At 39.7% G+C, this 19,132-nt stretch overlaps 1 protein-coding gene across 1 annotated transcript in view; it reads left to right on the top strand.

The window, feature by feature from the left end:
- The window catches only part of DYDC1 (DPY30 domain containing 1), a 39,866-nt gene that overhangs the window by 20,123 nt on the left and 611 nt on the right, over positions 1-19,132 (top strand). The gene's annotated exons all lie outside the window — the stretch shown is intronic.

The raw sequence follows: 19,132 nt of genomic DNA, 5'->3' as shown, positions 1-19,132 counted from the left end.
CAAAGATTTCCCATTTGCTCAGAAGTGATGCTTTCTAGTACCACTTAAACCAGGTTTATTGAAGGAGCTAAGATGGGCAAGGATACAGAGAACATCATTTCCTCTCTTCTGGAACAATCAGTGGACGATTGCACTGGATACAGGCCATGCAGGGTGCTTCCTATGGTCTCTGGACCCTCACTGCACTCTCGGTCCCTTGGAAATTTCACATCTAGCCTAGAACTTTAGGGGGAACTTTGCTTCCTTTATAAAACTCTTCCAATTCTACATTAGGAGTCTTTTCTGTTCCTTAAGAAAGGATATGGGTATGGAAACATAAATGCCAGGAAGAGGCTGTTTAAAAATTTTTTTTTCAGGTTAAAAGTCTGACCTCAAATCCTCTAAGGAGGTAGATGCATGGGAGTTCACATACGTTGCTGTCAGGGATATGAACTGGTAAAGCCAGTTTGGAAAAGAGTTAGGTATTACCTAGGAATGTTGATCACAAACACATTTGAAAGTGTGTATACTGGAGAAGCTTTTACATGTGTGCACGGAAAGACACCTATGAGAATATTCATAGGAACATTGTTCCTAATAGCCCAAACCTGACAATCATCTGAGTCTTTATTAGCAGAAGTATGGGTAATTAAATTGTGTTACACTCATACCAGCAGCAGTATCATAACTGAAGCTCAAAAAGATAAAGCTGAATGGAAAAAAAAAAGCTACTATATTACTCTATTTATAAAAAGTGAAAAAACATGCAAAAGCTAAATATTTTACTTGGGGATACATTTATGTGCTAAAAGAATCATTAACATAAAATTCAGAATAATGTTTCCTAGGTGGATCAGGGGTACATAATGAGTGTGGAGGTACTGATAATAATCTGTTTCTCAGGCTAGGGAGTAAGACCAGAAGTAGCAATTTTATTACCCTTTAATTCCTACATTAAAAAAAAATTTTTTTCTTTCTTTATTTTTTTATCCTCACCTGAGGACATTTTTGCATTTATCTTCAGACAGAGGGCGCGTGCGCGAGAGGAAGAGAGAGAAACATTGATGCAAGAGAGACACACTGACTGGTCGCCACCCGCAGGACCTCTAGCCAGGGAAGAACCGCCACCGAGGCACGTGCCCTTAGCAGTGGTTCTCAGCCTGTGGGTCGCGACCCCTTTGAGGGTTGAATGACCCTTTCACAGGGGTCGCCTAAGACATAACAGTAGCAAAATTACAGTTATGAAGTAGCAACGAAAATAATTTTATGGTTGGGGGTCACCACAACATGAGGAACTGTATTAAATGATCGCAGCATTAGGTAGGTTGAGAACCACTGCCTTAGCCGGAACCGAACCTGGGACTCTCTGGTCCGCGGGCTGATGCTCTAACCGCTGAGCCAAACTGGCCAGGGATCCACATTTTTGTTTGTATGAAAAAAATATCTTGTGAATAAAGAAAGCATCTGCTTAGTTATAAGAAAATTAATTTGCATTAGATTTAAAGCACACATCCCACAAGACTAATGGGAAATTCAGTCTTGGTCATTACAAGGTTTCTTCAATTTGAGAATTATAAAACTGTTTGTTTTTCCTGTTCTGAGGTTCCACGTGAGCCAGCACATCAGGGAGGCCCCTCTGGTCATCAGCCACTGTCCACACTGGTCCACTGACCCAGGCTGCAAGTTCCTTTTATGTCCAGCAGGCCCTGGTGTAGCCACCCCACAGCTGGAATGCAGAGATCTTTGGGGACAAGGGAGCAGGGGAAAAACCGGAGGTCCCTGGGCCTAGAATTCAGCCTCCTCAGCACATCACACAGCTAACTCTTCTGAAACCTTTCTAGCTTCCCATGTAATTAGCCTCTTTCCGAGCTGTGCTTCTTTAATCTCTCGATTTTTATGCCAGGGCCATACTCTTGTTACTTTTTAGAGCTTTGAAATACGTATTAAAATTTAAAAATTTGTTTTCAATTACATTTGACATACAATATTATATTAGTTTCAGGGGTACAACATAGTGATTAGACTCAACTTATGAAGTGATCCCCCTGGTAAGTCTCGTACCCATCTGACACCATACATAGTTTTTACATTATTGACTATATTCCTTATGCTATACCTGATGTCCCCATGACTATTCTGTGATTGTGAATTTTTACTTCTTTTAAAAATGTTTTTTTAAATTTATTGATTGATTTTAGAGAGGAAGGGAGAGGGAGAGAAAAATAGAAACATTGTTGAGAGAGAACATCGATTGGCTGCCTCCTACATACCCTCCACTAGGGGGTTTGGCCCACAACCTGGGCATGTGTCCTGACCGGGGATCAAACCAGCAACCTCTTGGTGCATGGGTCGATGCTCACCCACTGAGCCACACCAGCTGGGCCTTCTTTGTTTGTTTGTTTGTTTTTAAGTATGTTTTTATTGATTTTTTTTTAGAAAGAGAGGAAGGAAGAGATAGAAACATCAATGTGAGAGAAACATTGATCGACTGCCTCCTGCATGCCCCCCACTAGGGATCAAGCTCACAACCTGGGCACGTGTCCTGACCAGGAATCGAACTGGGACCTCTCAGTCCAAGGGACAACGCTCAATCCACTGAACCACACTGGCCAGGCAGAATTTGTGCTTCTTAAGCCCTACCCCTTTCCCACCCATCTTTTTCTTTTTTCTTTTTTAAAATTATTTTCCATTTTTATTGATTTTAGAGAGAGGAAGGGAGAGAGAGAGAGAGAGAGAGAGAAACATCGATGAGAGAGAACATAGATTGGCCACCTCCTGCCTGCCCCCTACTGGGGGTTGGGCCCGTAGCCTGGGCATGTGCTCTGACCGGGAATTGAACCAGCGACCTCTTGGTGCATGGGTCTACGCTCAACCACTGAGCCACACCGACCATACCCCACCTATCTTAATCCCCCTCCCAACTGGCAACCATCAAAATGTTCTCTGTATCTGAATTTGTTTCTGTTTTGTCTTATTTGTTTTGTTTTTAGATCCCACATGTAAATGAAATTATGGTATTTGTCTTTCTCTGTTTGATTTCATTTAACATAATATCCTCCAGGTCTATACATTTTGTCACAAATGGTAAAATTTCACTCTTTTTTTTTTATACCTGATTTAATTTATTTTTTTAAACTCATCTTTTTTGTTGAATGTTTACAGATGTCCCCCCTTTTTTTCCCCATTGACCCCCTCCTCCCCAATCCTGCCTCCCTCCTGCCTTCTTCACACTGTTGTCGGTGTCCATTGGTTATGCATATGTGCATAGAAGTTCTGTGGTTTATCTCATCCAGCCCTCCCTCCCCCCCTTCTCTTTGAGGTTCACCAATCTAATAACCCATTTGTACTTCTTAATTTCTTTATCTTTTTCACCCATCCCCCTAGCCCCCGCCCATCTGTCAAGAATCAAAAAGTTCTCTGTATCTATGAGTCTGTTTCTGTTCTGCTTGCTCATTTTGTTTGTAGATTCCATTTTATTGTTCATATTTTTGTTCTTCGCTTCCAGGAAGACCCTTCAACATTTCATGTAATACAGTTTTGGTGGTGATGAACTCCTTTAGCTTTTTCTTGTCTGGGAAACTCTTGATTTGTCCATTGATTCTAAATGATAGCTTTGCAGGATAGAGTAATCTTGGTTGTAGGTTGTTGCTTTTCATCACCTTGAATATCTCTTGCCACTTCTTTCTGGCCTGCAAAGTTTCTTTTGAGAAATCAGCTGACAGTCTTATGGGATCTCCTTTGTAGGTAACAGACTGCTTTTCTCTCGCTGCGTTTAAGATTCTCTCTTTGTATTTAACCTTTAGCATTTTGATGATGATGTGTCTTCGTGTGGACCTCTTTGGGTTCAACTTGTTTGGGACTCTCTGTGCTTCCTGAACTTCTGTCTGTTTCCTTTGCCAAGTTAGGGAAGTTTTCTGTCATTGTTTCAATTAGGTTTTCAATTTCTTGTTCTTGATCTTCTCCTTCTGGCACCCCTATGATGCGAATGTTGGCACACTTGAGATTGTCCCAGAAGCTCCTTACACTGTCCTCATTTTTTTGGATTCTTTTTTCTTTTTGCTGTTCTGATTGGGTGTGTTTTGCTTCCTTATATTCCAAATTGATGGTTTGCTTCTTGACTTTTCCTACTGTACTATTGATTTGCTGTAAATTATTCTTTATTTCAGTTAGTGCATCCTTCATTTCTGACTGGTCTTTTTTTTATGTTCTTGAGGCCCTCACTAAGTTCCTTAGAGGTTTACTGAAGTTTCTTAAAGGTCTCACTAAGTTCCTTGAATGTCTCACCAAGTTCCTTGAGCAACCTTATAACCTGTGTTTTGAACTCTGCATCTTATTGATTGCTTATATTCATTTTGTTTAATTCTTTTCCTGGAGTTTTTTTCTGTCTTTCATTTGCGATTTGTCTCTTTGTCTCCTCATTTTGGTTTCTTCCATGTGATTGTTTCTATGTATTAGGTAGAGTTGCTATATCTCCTAGGCTTTGTAGTGTAGCCTATTGTTGTAGGTATCCTGTAGGATCCAGTGACACAGTCTTCCTGATCACCTCAGCTGGGCCCTCGAGGTGCACCCCTAGTGTGGACTGTACACTCTTCTGGTGTATTTGAGTCTTGATTGCTGTTGGCATGTCAATGGGAGGGATTTACTCAGGCTGATCAGCTGCAAAGACTGGCTGTGCCCACTGACCACTGTCCTCTGACTGCCTTGGAGGATCAGCTGTGCAGAGGCCCACCACACAGAGCAGGACCTATTTTATTAGGGCTCTGGTACCCACTGAGTCCACTCATTGAGTGTGTCACTTGTGGAGGTGTTTGGGTGGTGATGTTTCTATGTGGTCTGAAGCTGTCCACTGGGTGTGCTGGCTCTGGAGAAAGTTCAGCCACTGCCTGTGTTCTGTCTGGGGCCACCTGACATAAGCTACCAAGTGATCTGAAGATGGCTGCTTGTTGTGCTGGGGTTGGAGGTGCCAAGGAAAAGCTAAGTTGTGAACCAAGGCTGGTTGCTTCTAGTGCCAGGCCTGGGGCCACTTAACGAGAGGTATGGGGCTCACAGACCAGATGCTGCTTTTTTGAGGGATTTTAGGAAACTCTGAAGCAGGATCCAAGACAGGCCAATCCTATTGTAAAGCCTTTGGAAACTGCCTCAGTGGGCCCGAAAGTTGGGTGGGGCAGGGTCTCAGGGAATCACCAGGGTGGAGCAAGCAGTGTGAGCCAGGTTGCTGGAGTCCCAGATATGGTGGCTGTCTGCTGCCCCAGAGAAGGTCTCACCAAAGGAACATCAGCCTCTGCCTAAACGTTTGTGCAGGAGAAGCCTCTCCAGCCCTCATCCTGAGGCCAAACAGCTCAGTTCTTCCCTGCCTCCCCTTCAGCTGCCTCACTTTTGAGCTCAGAAGGAGCAAGTCCGCGTATGTCTGTGCATGGGCCCTTCAAGAGGAGCTTCCTGGGGCTCCAGCAGTCTCAGTCTCCCTCAGCCTCAGTTCCCACCGGTTTTACAGCCAGAAGTTATGAGGCCTTCTCTTCCAGGCACTGGGACCCTGAACCAGGCACCTGGTGTGGGACGAGGACCCTTCACTCCTCAGGGAGGACCTTCTCAGCCGACATGTTCTTCTGATTTTTATCCTGCACACGTAGGTGTGGGACCTGCCTGTCCGCCTCTGCCCTTCCTACCGGTCTCAACATGGCTGTTTCTTTTATTTCGTAGTTGTAGGACTCCCATTCAGCTTGATTTCAGGTGGTTCTGAATGATAGTTGTGTAGTGGTTGTGTTGTAATTTTGATGTGATTGTGGGAAGAGGCGAGACCGCGTTTACCTACACCACCATCTTGACCGGAAGTCAAATTTCTCCCCCTTTTTTTATGGCTGAGCAATATTGCATTGTGTATATGTATCACATCTTTATCCATTTGTCTATCAATGGACACCCAGGTTGCTTCTATATCTAGGCTATTGTAAATAACGCTGCAGAGAAGATAGGTATGGATATGTCTTTTCAAATTAGTGTTTGGGGTTTCTTCAGATAAATACCCAGAAGTGGAATTGCTGGGCCCTTCTTTGTTTCTTGTTATAGACTTTGTTTTAAAGGCTTTTTGTTTAATGTAAGTGTTGCTGCCTACCTTGGCATATTTGTTTCATTTTCATTTGCATGAAATATCTTTTTTCATCCCTTCCATCTGTGTCTTCGATCTGAAGTGGGTCTCTTGTAGGCAGCATATTCATGGGCCCTGTTTTCTTACCCATTCAGCCACCTTCTGTCTTTTTCTTCTTCTTCTTTTATTGATTTTAGAGAGAGAGGAAGGGAGAGGGAGAGAGAGAGATAGAAACATCAATGAGAGAGAACATCCACCGGCTGCCTCCTGCATGCCCCCCACGGGGGATTTGGCTCACAACCTGGGCATGTGCCCTGACTGGGAATTGAACTGGTGACCTCTTGGTGCAGGGGTCTACACTCAACCACTGAGCCATACTGGTCGGGCCACCCTCTGTCTTTTGATTGGGGCATTTAATCTATTTAAAGTAATTATTGATAGGTATATAGTTACAGCCATTTTATTATTTTTTATCTTTCTTCTTCTTAGAGAACTCCATTTTCATTCTTGTTGTTGTTGTTGAAAGTATTACAGATGTCCCTCCTTTTCCCCCCATTGATACCCTCTCCCTGCTCTCACCCCTCTTCCGCCTTCACCCCACTGTTGTCTCTGTCCATTGGTTATGCATATATGCATATAAGTTCTTTGGTTTATATCTTCCCATCCCCACCCCACCACCCCACACTCTCCTTTTCTCTCAGGTTCGTCAGTCTGTTCTCTACTTCTATGTTTCTGGATTTATTTTGTTTGACAGCTTATTTTGTTTATTACACAAATAAGTGAGATCATGTGATACTTGTCTTTCTCTGACTAGCTTATTTTGCTTTGCATAATACTCTCCAGGTCCTTCCACATCATCTCAAAGGGTAAGAGATCTTTCTGTCTTACAGCTGCATAGAATTCCATTGCATAAATATACCACAGCTTTTTAATCCACTCATCTACTATGGGCACTTGGGCTGTTTCCAGATCTTAGCTATTGTAAATAGCACTGCTATGAACAGAGGGGTGCATATATTCTTCCTGATTGGTGTTTCAGGCTTCTTAGGATATATTGCTAGAATTGGGATCACTGGGTCAAATGGAAGTTTCATTTTTAATTTTTTGATGAAACACCATATTATTTTTTATAGTGACTACACCAGTCTGCATTCCCACCAGCAGTGTACTAGATAGAGTACCTTTTTCTCCACATCCCCTTGACGGTACTTGTTGTTAGATGAATTATTGATGGCAGCCATTCTGGCAGGTGTGAGGTGATACCTAATAGTCATTTTAATTTGCATCTCTCTGATGATTAGTGACATTGAGCATTTTTTCATATGTTTCTTGGCCATTTGTATATCCTCTTTGCAGAAGTGTCTATTCAGGTCCTCTGCCCATTTTTAAATTGGATTGTTTGTCTTCCTTTTGTTGAGTTGTATGAGTACTTTATATATTTTAGAATTTAACTCCTTATCCAATTTATCACTGGCAAGTATATTCTCCCATAGAGTGGGTTTCCTTTCCAATATAATGCTGATTTCTTTTGCTGTGCAGAAGGTTTCCTTTTTAGTTTGATGTAGTCCTATTTATTAATTTTTGCCCTAAGCAATGTATCAGTGAAAATTCTGCTAAGTGAGATGTCTGAGATTTTGCTGCCTACATTTTCTTTTTTTGTTGCTGTTAATCCTCATTGGAGTATATTTTTCCATTGATTTTTAGATAGAGTGGAAGGAAAGCAGAGAGAGAAAAACATTGATGTAAGAAAGACACATCGATTGGTTGCCTCCTGTATGACCCTGATCCTAGCAACCCAGGTACATACCCTTGACCGATAATTGAACCTGCGACACTTCAGTCCATGGGCCAATGCACTAATTGCTGAGCCAAACCAGCCAGGCTGCCTATGTTTTCTTCTAGAATTTTTATATTTTCATGACTTACATTTAAGTCCTTTATCTATTTTGAGTGTATTCTTGTGTATGGTGTAAGTTGGTTGTTTAATTTCTTTTTTTTGCATACATCTGTCCAGTTTTCCAAACACCATTTATTAAAGAGACTGTCTTACTCCATTGTATGCTCTTGCCTCCTTTGTCAAATATTAAATGAGCATGTCTTGGGTCGATTGCTGGATTCACTGTTCTGTTTCATTGATGTATATGCCTGTTCTTGTGCCAGTACCAGGCTGTTTTGATTACAATGGCTTTGTAGTATAACCTGATATCTAGTATTGTGATCCCTCCAGCTTTGCTGTTTTTTTCAAGATTGCTGTGGGTATTTGGGATTTTTTTTGGTTCCATATAAGCTTTTGGAGTATTTGTTCTAGATCCATGAACTATGCCATTGGTATTTTAATGGGGATTTGCATTGAATTTATAGATTGCTTTGGGTAGTGTGGACATTTTAATGATGTTGATTCTTCCAATCCATAAACATGGTATACGCTTCTACTTTTTTTTAAATTCATTATTATTATTTTTTCCTTTTATTGATTTTAGAGAGAGAGGAAGAGAGAGATAAAAAATCAATGAGAGAGAGAGCATTGACTGGCCGCCTCCTGCATGACCCCCACTGGGGACTTGGCCCACAACCTGGGCATATGCCCTGACCAGGAATCGAACCAGCGACCTCTTGGTGCACGGGTCGACGCTCAACCAGTGAGCCACACTGGCCGGACTGCTTCTACTTTTTTTTTTATCTTCCTTTATTGCTTTTTTCAATGTCCTGTAGTTTTCTGAGTACAGGTCTTTTACCTCCTTGGTTAAACTTATTCCTAGGTATCTTTTTTTTCTTTTTTTATCCTCACCCGAGGACATTTTTTCAGTTTTTGTTCAGATAGAGTGGGAGGGAGAGAGAGAGAAACATCGACGTGAAAGGGACACATCGAGTGGCTGCCTCCCAAGTGACCCCGTCCAGGGCCGGGGATGAATTGCAACTGAGGTACATGCCCGTGATTGGAATCTAACCCACGACTCATTGGTTCATGGGCCGATGCTCTAACTGCTGAGCCAAACCAGCCAGGGCTTAAGTGATCTTTTGTATTTTTTTAGTCTCATTGTCATTTGTTTTCACTCTGATCTTTATTATTTCTTTCTTAAAGAAATGTTTTTTTCTTTGTTGATTTTAGAGAGGAAGGGAGAGGGAGAGAGAGATAGAAACATTGATAAGAGAGAACATCCCGCATGCCTCCCACTGGGGATTTTGCCCACCACTGGGCATGTGCTCTGACCAGGAACTGAATCGGTGACCTCTTGGTGCCTGGGTTAACGCTCAACCACGGAGCCACACCAGCCAGGCAATATTTCTTCTACTTATTCTGTGTTTTTCTTTTTGTTCTCTTTCTATTTTTTAAATTGTAGAATTAGATAGTTTATTAGGAATGTTTCTTATTTCTTGAGGTAGGCCTGTAATGCTGTGAACTTCCCTGTCAGGCATGCTTTCACCATGTCCCATAGGGTTTAGCTGGTTTTGAGTGCACACACTGGTGACAGAAGTGGTCAGTGCCATTGAGAAGCAGTTCCAGGTGAGGAGTGAAGATAAATAATGGTGCAGGCTCCAAATGACCAGTTTGGTAGTTAGTGCTTCTAACTTTGTACATGGAGATGAGTCACTTAGAGTTTCATGGAAACGACTCCCACCCCCAAACAAACAAAGAACAAAGGTACAAAATTGATTGTGGGCAGGAGGCGGCCTATGAGCAGAGAAACAAAGGTGGGAATGCCTGCAGGATTCTTGAAAACAGCAGATCCGTGCAGGGATGCAGAGAGGGGCAGAGTCAATGCTAAGCTGGATCAGATTGCAAAGCATATTCATTTCTGAGCTAAGAAGTTTAGACAGCATCTGCTGACAATGAAATTGCAAATGAGAATTGCGCATTGAAAAACTTTATTGGGAATGGGAGATGAGAAAATGGTGTTATGTTGCAAAGAGATAATTTTAGGATGCTTAATTGGTGGTATTAAAGGTGGTTTTGGCCCAGCCAGTGTGGCTCAGTAGTTGAGCATCGACCCAGGCACCAAGAGGTCACTCGTTCGATTTCCGGTCAGGGCACATGCTCAGGTTGTGGGCCAAGTCCCCAGTGGGGGACATACAGGAGGTGGCCAATGTTCTCTCTTGTTTATGTTTCAATCTCTCTCTCCCTCTTCCTTTCTCTCTCTCTAAAGTCAATAAAGAAAAAATAATTTTAAAAAAAGTGGTTTTGGCTTAGGACATTACTGCCATTGTCTAGGCTTCAGGTTACAAAGGTCTGAACCTGGGCTGTGGCAATGAAAATCCATTTAATGAACATCTATTGTGTACCTAGTGCATGCCAAAAACTGTTTAGGTTTTTAGGGGGAACTTGTGTGCAAGGCACGGTTCCTATTCTCAAGTCATTCTCAGTTTAGTAGGGATATAAATAAAACAATGGTGAATGTGACACCTTCCACAGACTGACTTGGGAGCTGATTGTATAGATTTAAAGGACGTAGGAAGAGCCTGAGACCTGGAACAATGAGGGGGCCATATGTGGTTTAGAAAGATCATGCAGAAGTGCAGGTCTGGGGTAAGGAGGGACACCCAGCCAGCTGGGTGTATAGCAGGATGTAAGGGGGAAGCTTCTTCCTGCTGCTCTCACTGGCCCAGACAGTAGGGTGGCAGGGCAGGGGACACTATTTGGGTGACTCTAGAACTGACAATACATTTTCAGGAGACCAGTGGCTGAACCACATAATATATGCAAGATAATAACCTTTTCCAAAATTTCATCCTCATTAAAAATATTTAAGTACAGACCACTGAAAACACAAATAAAAGCAAAAGCACAAGGCTTTTAAATTTTGTGGCAATTTAATTAAACCTAGAATTCAGATATTAATGATACGTTGAATCAAGGTTGTTTTTCTGTACTAAATTGTAACTATTTCTGCTACCACTAGATGTCACAAAGATTCAGTCTTTAAAAGCCCTAACTCTTGTAGATCTTAAGTGTTCTCAACACACACACACACAAACACACAAAGGTAAATATGTGAAGTGATAGATGTGTTAATTAGCTTGATTGTGGTGATAATTTCACAATATATATGTATATCAAACATCAAATACATCTTAAATATGTACAATTTTTATTTGTCAATTATACTTCAATAAAGCTGGGGTGGGGGCCTTTCTAGAAACTGTCAAGGACCATGTCCCTACCTCTTGAGACTGTGATTTTGAAATATTTCCTTTTGTACAGAAATAAGGTTTTTTAGCATTCACAAATATAATAAAATACTTTTGTAATGTAAAATTATGAAATTCTCCAAATATATGCAAGAGTACACAATAATATAAGCAATATCTTTTACCCCAACAAATATTAACCTTTTACCATATGTGTGATAGCTTTTTAAAATTTTATATATATATATTTAATTATTTTTATTAATTTGTTTTTGTTATAGATGTTTCTCCTTTTTCCCCCATTGACACCCTCCTCCCTATCCCCCCCACCCCATCCCCAGCTTTGTTGTCTATGTCCATTGGTTATGCATATAAGTTCTGTAGTTTATCTCTCCCCCCCAACACCCCCTCTTCTGAGGTTTGTCAGTCTGTACCTATGTGTGATAGCTTTTTAAAAACTAAAGTCTCTTTGTACTCCTCCATCCCATTCCTTTCATTTCCCACCCACAGATAACCATTATCTAGAGGTCAGTAAATGGACTTCCTAATGTTTTCATACAAATGTTTATTTAAAAATAGCATCAATTTTTTTGGTGAGGTTTGAACTTGGATAGTATCACTATATAGGTGGCATTCTGCAACTTGTTTTTATTCATTCAGTATTATATTTTCAAGATTTACCCTTGCTGATTCATGTATATCTACTTCATTTATTTTAACTGCTGTATAATGTAGCATTGTACCCATTCTTCTGTTGGCAGCTGTTTAGACTTTTAAATGTTTTATATTTATACCTACATTCTTGTATGTATGTACCTCTTTGTGCAGATGTACATATTGAGGAAATCTGACTGTCAGCACACTGTCCCTTGACTCTCAGTGACACTGTCCTAGTGAACCAAGGTCTGTCAGATGGCCTTTCTAGAAACTGTCAAGGACCATGTCCCTAATATCCTGACACAATGCCCTGTTCAAACAGGTGAGAAGTCAAGTGAGAGAGTTTCTCTGGGGCAGTGGTTCTGAAGCTTGAGCACTAGTCAGAATCAGCTGGAGGACTTCTTAAAATGCACCCCAGTAAGGCAGAAAGTCTACTCTGGGGTGGAGAATTGGCCTTTCTAATAAGCTCCCAGGGGCCCCACTATTGCTCAGAGTCACTTTGGAAAACACTGCTGCAGGGTAAACGAGGCCCAGCTGTGCAGCTCCCAGTGCCTGTTCTCAAGCTGCCAGACAGTGTTTGGGTGCTTCCCAAAGTGGCCCTGTGAGTTATTCTAGACAATTCTATTAGCGGGATGTGGGTTCCTGTCGTGCTATTTCCTTCTGGTACTTGGTAATGTCATGCTTCAATATTTTTGCCCATTATAGGAGTGTAATGTGGTAGCTTCTTTGTTGTTTAATTTGTATTTTCCCCGATTATTAGTGAGGCTACAAATCTCTTCATGTTTACTGGACAATGGGTTTGCTCTTCTGGGAATTGTATGTTCCTATTATTTGCTTATATTCATTATTGATTTATTTGTCCTCTTATTGACTTTCTTTGTTGGCTATATGTGTTGGGAAATATCTCAGGTGGTAGGTTGCCTTTTAGCTTGGTTCATGCTGTTTCTTATTTGGCAAAAATATTAACTTTTACTTTAGTTGAATGTACTTTTTCATTCATGTTTTGTGACTTTTCGTCTTTTAATAAATTAAACATTCATTCTTACAACATATTCAATATGGTTGTTTAAAAATTATTTTCATGTATTTTAATTTAGATTTTTTTTCAAATTAATTTCCTTTAAGTAAAGTCAGTAATCAAACTGAAATTTTAAGAAATCAGGTAAAACGTAATTTTACCAGTTACACTGACTAATAAAAACAATTGTAGTTCATAACTTTTACATTGATGATATTGCTAAAATGATATTTTAAGTGCTAAAAACAAATCTATTGCAGTTTAAACATCTCAACCTATTTCCACTACTGCTAATATTTTTGGCATTTTAATTTGATGATTAAACACTTTTTTTTCAAGGAGGAAAATAAAGGACTTTTGAATCAGAGAACTCTGAAGTATAAGTTAGTGCAAGAGAAGTTATCAGGCAGGAGGTATGCAGTGAAATTAATTTTATAAGTCACAAGAAATGCTTACCTTCTCCAAAATGTCTTCTATGTGGCAACACTGACTGGGGTGACACCAGCTAGGTATTCATTTGTATCAACAGTATTTTGAAATTCAGTTGTTTCTGATATTATAGCTCATTCATTCAACAGGAAGAGAGAACACTTTCTATGTACCAGGCATGGTGTGGAAGATACTTTGCAGTGTGACTACTCCCTCTGTAAAGCAGATGTTATCCCATTTTACAGAGCAGAAATGGAAACTCAGAGAGTATTTAAGGTTCTGAGAGTCTCACAGCTGATCAATGAGAGGCCTGAGATGCAAACCCAGCTTTTCCTGACTTTAAAACTTTCCTGGTACCAGTGTTCTCTCAGTAACGTTCCCTCAGAGCCCACTGTTTGCAGGCACTGTTAGCTGTTCATACTTTAGTGCAAAGTAGCCCAAGCTGTTTTGCTAAAAACTAGCTGAATAGGATATCCTAGAGAAATAGATGAGCAGGTGGACTGTACTGGAGGGTTTGAACTTGACCTGAAGAACTGCTATCCAACAAGTACAGCTAGTACTGGAGGGTTTAAACTTGATCTGAAGATCTGGTACCCAAGGACAGCATGGGGTGGCAATCAGAAAGGAATAAGTTCATTTACTTTGCCTTTTTCCTAGAGTAGTGCTTCTCAAATTTTAATTTCTTATAAATTACTAGAGGATTTTGTTACAGTGTAGATCATAATTCCTGGGTGTAGGGTGGAGCCCAGATTCTGCATCTCTAACAAGTGGGCAGGTGATGCTGAGCCTCCTAATTAGAGTATCGTACTGAATAACAAGGGCCCTAAGTACACACAGAGGTGCGTGTGGTGGAGAATGAATTGGAGAGGAAAGAAAAAGTGTTTGAAGACACCTGGGTTAGTGCTGCAGTTATAAGGAAAGGAGGGAAGGCTGCCTGGGTGGTGGTGGTAGGGGAGGTGGGTGGTGGGCACAGTGCTGGCAGTGCCTTTGGCTCATGCTATCATTCGGAGCCCAGGCTGAGAAGTGTCCCTCTCTCCTCATGGTGTCTGATGATCCACTGGACAGAACTGTAGTACAAGTGATCCTGTGGCTCAAGAGCCAGTGGAAGCAGATCACACTGAGCAGTGGCATTAGAGATGGGTTTGCTTCATTGCCCAAGAACCCTTTGGGTGCAGTTCTGGAACATTCAGTGGCAAGTTTTCTGCAAATGAGGCTCTGAAAGGCCCTTTTCTAAACTCTGCGAGCAGAAAGCATTAGAATAGCTGGTAGCAGGTAAATGGGTAACAACAATTTATTGGCAATTACTTTTTATTATTTGAATTAGGAAAAAAATTGAAGCAGTTTTAATAGGGAGCACAGTGTGAGAAAAGGAGATAATACTTTGATTTGGAAGTGCTGAACTGGATGGAGTGTGGTGTTACTAGTTGTGTGACCAGAATAAATCACAGGTTCTCTCTGGGCCTCAGCTTCCTCCTTTGTTAAGTTAACAATACCCTGCCTGAGTCATTGTGAGAACTGAATGATAGAAGTGCTTTGCAAACTGCACGACTCTCCTCTCTCTCTCTCTCTCTCTCTCTCTCTCTCTATATATATATATATATATATATGTATATATATATATAGTGTCCCAAAAAATGCATACACAACTTTGAATAATTATAAATCCAGTGTTTATTAAAATACACTTCATTTTCAAAATGTAATAAAATCAACAGACACCGGTGTACATTTTTTGGGACACCCTGTATTGACTAATGTGGGAAGTCGGCATCTGGAGACGAAGTAGGGATGGGAGACTGCTTCCACATAGATTTATTTTTTTATTCATTCAACATTGATTAAATACCTTTTTTTTTCTTGTTATACCTATTCTCTTTTTTAAAAGTTTGTGTTTTAATTTTATTTTACATTCAGTATTATTTTTTGTTAGTTTCAGGTATACAACATAGTGGTTAGACGATCATACTTTACAAAGTGTTCCCCCTGGTATTTCTAGTACCTACCTGGCACCCTACATAGTTATTATAATATTGTTAACCACATTCCCTATACTTTATTTTGTAACTTCTTACTCCCTTCACCTTTTTCACCCATCTCCCCAAACCCTCCTCTCTGGTAACCATCAATCTGTTTTCTGTATCTGTGAGGCTGTTTCTATTGTTTATTCATTTATTTTGTTCTTGAAATTCCACACATAAGTGAAATCATGTAGTGTTTGTCTTTCTCTGTCTGACTTCACTTAGCATATTACCTTCTAGGTCCATCCATTTGGTCACTGATGGCAAGATTTCATTCTTTTTTATGGCCAAGTAATATTTCTTTGTACATATGTACCACCAAATCTTCTATATCACCATGCTTCTATATCTTGGCTATTGTAAATAATGCTGCAATGAACACAGGGGTGCGTATATTCTTTTGAATTAGTGTTTTGTGTTTCTTCGAATATATGCCCAGAAGTGGAATTGCTGGGTCATAGGCAGTTTCATTTTTAATTTTTTTAGGACCCTACATACTGTTTTCCACAGTTGCTGGACCAGTCTGCATTCCCACTAACAGTGCATCAAGGTTCCCTTTTCTCCACATCCTCTGCAGCACTTGATGTTTGTTGATTTATTGATGATAGCCATTTTGACAGGTGTGAGGTGATACCTCATTATGGTTTTAATTTGATTTATCTGAATATTAGTGACATTGAGAATCTTTTTTTTTTTATCCTCACCCGAGGACATTTTTCCATTTTTTGTTCAGGTAGAGTGGGAGGGAGAGAGAGGAACAGAGAGAGAGAGAGAGAAACATCGATGTGAAGGGACACATCGAGTGGCTGCCACCCGCACGACTGACCAGAGCCGGGGACAAACTGCAACCAAGGTTCATGCTCTTAGCGGGAACCGAACCCGGGTCTCTCAGGACCGCAGGCTGGCGCTCTAACCGCTGAGCCAAACCGGCCAGGGCATTTTTTTATTTTTTTAGAGAATCTTTTGATATGTCTATTAGGCCATCCTTATGTCCTCTTTGGAAAGGTTTCTGTTCAGGTCCTCTGCCCATTTTTAAAATTCAATTGTTTGTTTTTTGGTGCTGATTATGAATTTTGGTATTAACCAAATTAAAGGGTATTAACCCTTTACCAGATGTATCATTGGAAAATTTCTTTTTCATTCAGTAGGTTGTCTTTTCTTTTTTGTTGGTGGTTTTCTCTGCTGTGCAACACATTTTTAGTATGATAGGGTCCCATTTTTTTATTTATTTTTTTATTTTTTTCCCCTTGCCTGAGGAGACATATCAAAAAAAATATTGCTTCCATGTATTTTTATCTTCTTTTATATACATGTATTTTTATTGATTTCTTTTTTAGAGAGAGTGGAAGGGGGAGAGAGATAGAAACATCATTGTGAGAGAGAAACATCAATCAGCTGCCTCCTGCATGCCCCCCATTGGGGATTGAGCCTGCAACCAGGACATGTGTTCTGACTGGGACTCAAACTGGGACCGCTCAGTCCATGGGACGACGCTCAATCCACAGAGCCACACCGGTCGGGCATATTTGTATCTTCTTTTATTTCTGTCTTATAATTTTCTGAGTACAGGTCTTTTACCTCCTTGGTTAAACTTATTCCTAGGTGTGTGTGTGTGTGTGTGTGTGTGTGTGTGTGTGTGTGTATTTAAGGCAATTATAAATGTGATTTTGTTTTTTAGTTTCCCTTTCCAATAGTTCATTATTGGTGTAAAAAATACAACTGATTTATAAATATTTATTTTGTATCCTGCTATTTTACTGAATTCATTTATCACTTCTAGTAGTTTTTTTAATAGAATCTTTAGGGTTCTCTATGTACAGTATCATGCCATCAGCAAACAATGACAGTTTTACTTCTTTCTTTCGAATTTGAATGCCTTCTATTTCTTCTTCTTGTTTGATTGCTGTGGCCAGGACTCCCAGTACTATGTTGAGAAAGAGTGGTGAAAGTAGACATCCCTGTCTTATTCCTATCTTAAGGGAAATGGTTTTAGTTTTTCTGTGTTGAATAAGATGTTAGTTGTGGGTTTATCATATATGGCCTTTATTATGTTGAGGTATGTTCCCTCTGTTTCCACATTGGTGATATTTTTTAATCATAAATGGTTGCTGGTTTTGGCAAATGCTTTCTCTGCATCTATTAATATGATTATATGATTTTTATCCTTCATTTTGTTAATGTGGTGTATCATGTTAATTTATTTGCCAATAACTGTACCAACTTTGCATCCCAGGAGTAAATCACACTTTATCATGCTGTGTGATTTGTTTTAATGTATTCCTGTATTTGGTTTGCTAATATTTTGTTGAGAATTTTTGCATCTATGTTCATCAGGAATATTGGCCTATAATTTTCTTTCTTTGTGGTGTCCTTGTCTGGTTTTGGAATTAGGATAATGCTGGTCTTTTTAAACAAGCTGGGGAGTCTTTCCTACTCTTGAATTTTTTGGAATAGTTTGAGGAGAGGGGTTAGTTCTTCTTTGAATGTTTGGTAAAAGTCACCTGTGTAACAATCCAGTCCAGGATTTTTATTTGTTGGGAGTTTTTTGTTTTTTTTTTTACTGCTTCAATTTCATTAGTTATAATTACTCTATTCCAATTTTCGGATTCTTCCTGATTCAGTTTTGTAAGTGTATGTTTCTAGGAATTTATTCATTTCTAACATATTGTCCAATTTGTTAGCATACAGATGTTCATAATATTTTCTTACAGTCCATTGTATTTCTGTGGTATCAGTTATTACTTCTCCTCTTTCATTTTTTATTTTATTTATTTACGTCCTCTCTTTTTTCTTGGTGAGGCTGGTTAAAGGTTTTTTTAATATTGTTTATCTTTTCAAATGACCAGCTTTTGGTTTCATTGATCTTTTGTATTGATTTTTAGATTATATTGTTTATGTCTGCTCTGATCTTTATTATTTTCTTTCTTTTACTCATTTTGGGCTTTATTTGTTGTTCTTTTTCTAGTTTCTTTAAGTATAAAGTTAGATTGCTTCTTTGAGACTTTTCTTGTTTCTTGAGGTAGGCCTGTAATGCTATGAATTCCCCTCTTCGGATTGCTTTCACTGTGTCCCATAGATTTTGGATCATTATATCCTCATATTTATTTGTTTTAGGGTATCTTTTGATTTCTTCCTTGAGCTCATTTTTACCCCATTCATTGTTTAGTAATGTGTTATTTAGCTTTCCTGTCTCGTCCTGGCCGGTTTGGCAGCGGTTAGAGTGTCGGCCTGCGGTCCAGACAGAGCTTTCATGCCTTTGTGTGTTTTTCACGTTTATCTTGTGATTTTTAGTTGTATATGATTATGTTCAGAGAAGATGCTTGATATGATTTTAGTCTTCTTCAATTTATTGAGACTTGTTTTGTGTCCTAACATATGGTCTATCCTAGAAAATGTTCCATGTGCACCTGAAAATAATGTATATTCTGTTGCTTTGGTGTGAAATGATCTAAAGACATCAATTAAATCTGTCTGATCTAGTGTGTCATTTAAGAACGCTATTTCCTTATTGATTTTCTGTCTGGAAGGTCTATTCGTTGATGTTAAAGTCTCTAACTATGACTGTATTACTGTCATTCTCTCTCTTTATGTCCATCAATATTTGCTTTATTTATTTAGGTGTTCCTGTGTTGGGTACATAAGTGTTTACAAGGTTTATATCCTCCTGTTTGATCACTTTATCATTATGTCTCTTATTATTATATATCATTGTCTCTTATTATAGCCTTTTGTTAAAAGTCTATTTTGTCTGCCCAGACAGTGTGGCTCAATGGATTGAGCATCATCCCATGGACTGAGAGGTCCCAGTTCAATTCCCAGTCA

This window comes from Molossus molossus, unplaced genomic scaffold, assembly GCF_014108415.1.
Source record: "Molossus molossus isolate mMolMol1 unplaced genomic scaffold, mMolMol1.p scaffold_m16_p_17, whole genome shotgun sequence".
Lineage (NCBI taxonomy): Eukaryota > Metazoa > Chordata > Mammalia > Chiroptera > Molossidae > Molossus > Molossus molossus.
The sequence above is the reverse complement of the archived record's forward strand: the minus strand, read 5'-3'. Positions and strand labels throughout refer to the sequence as shown.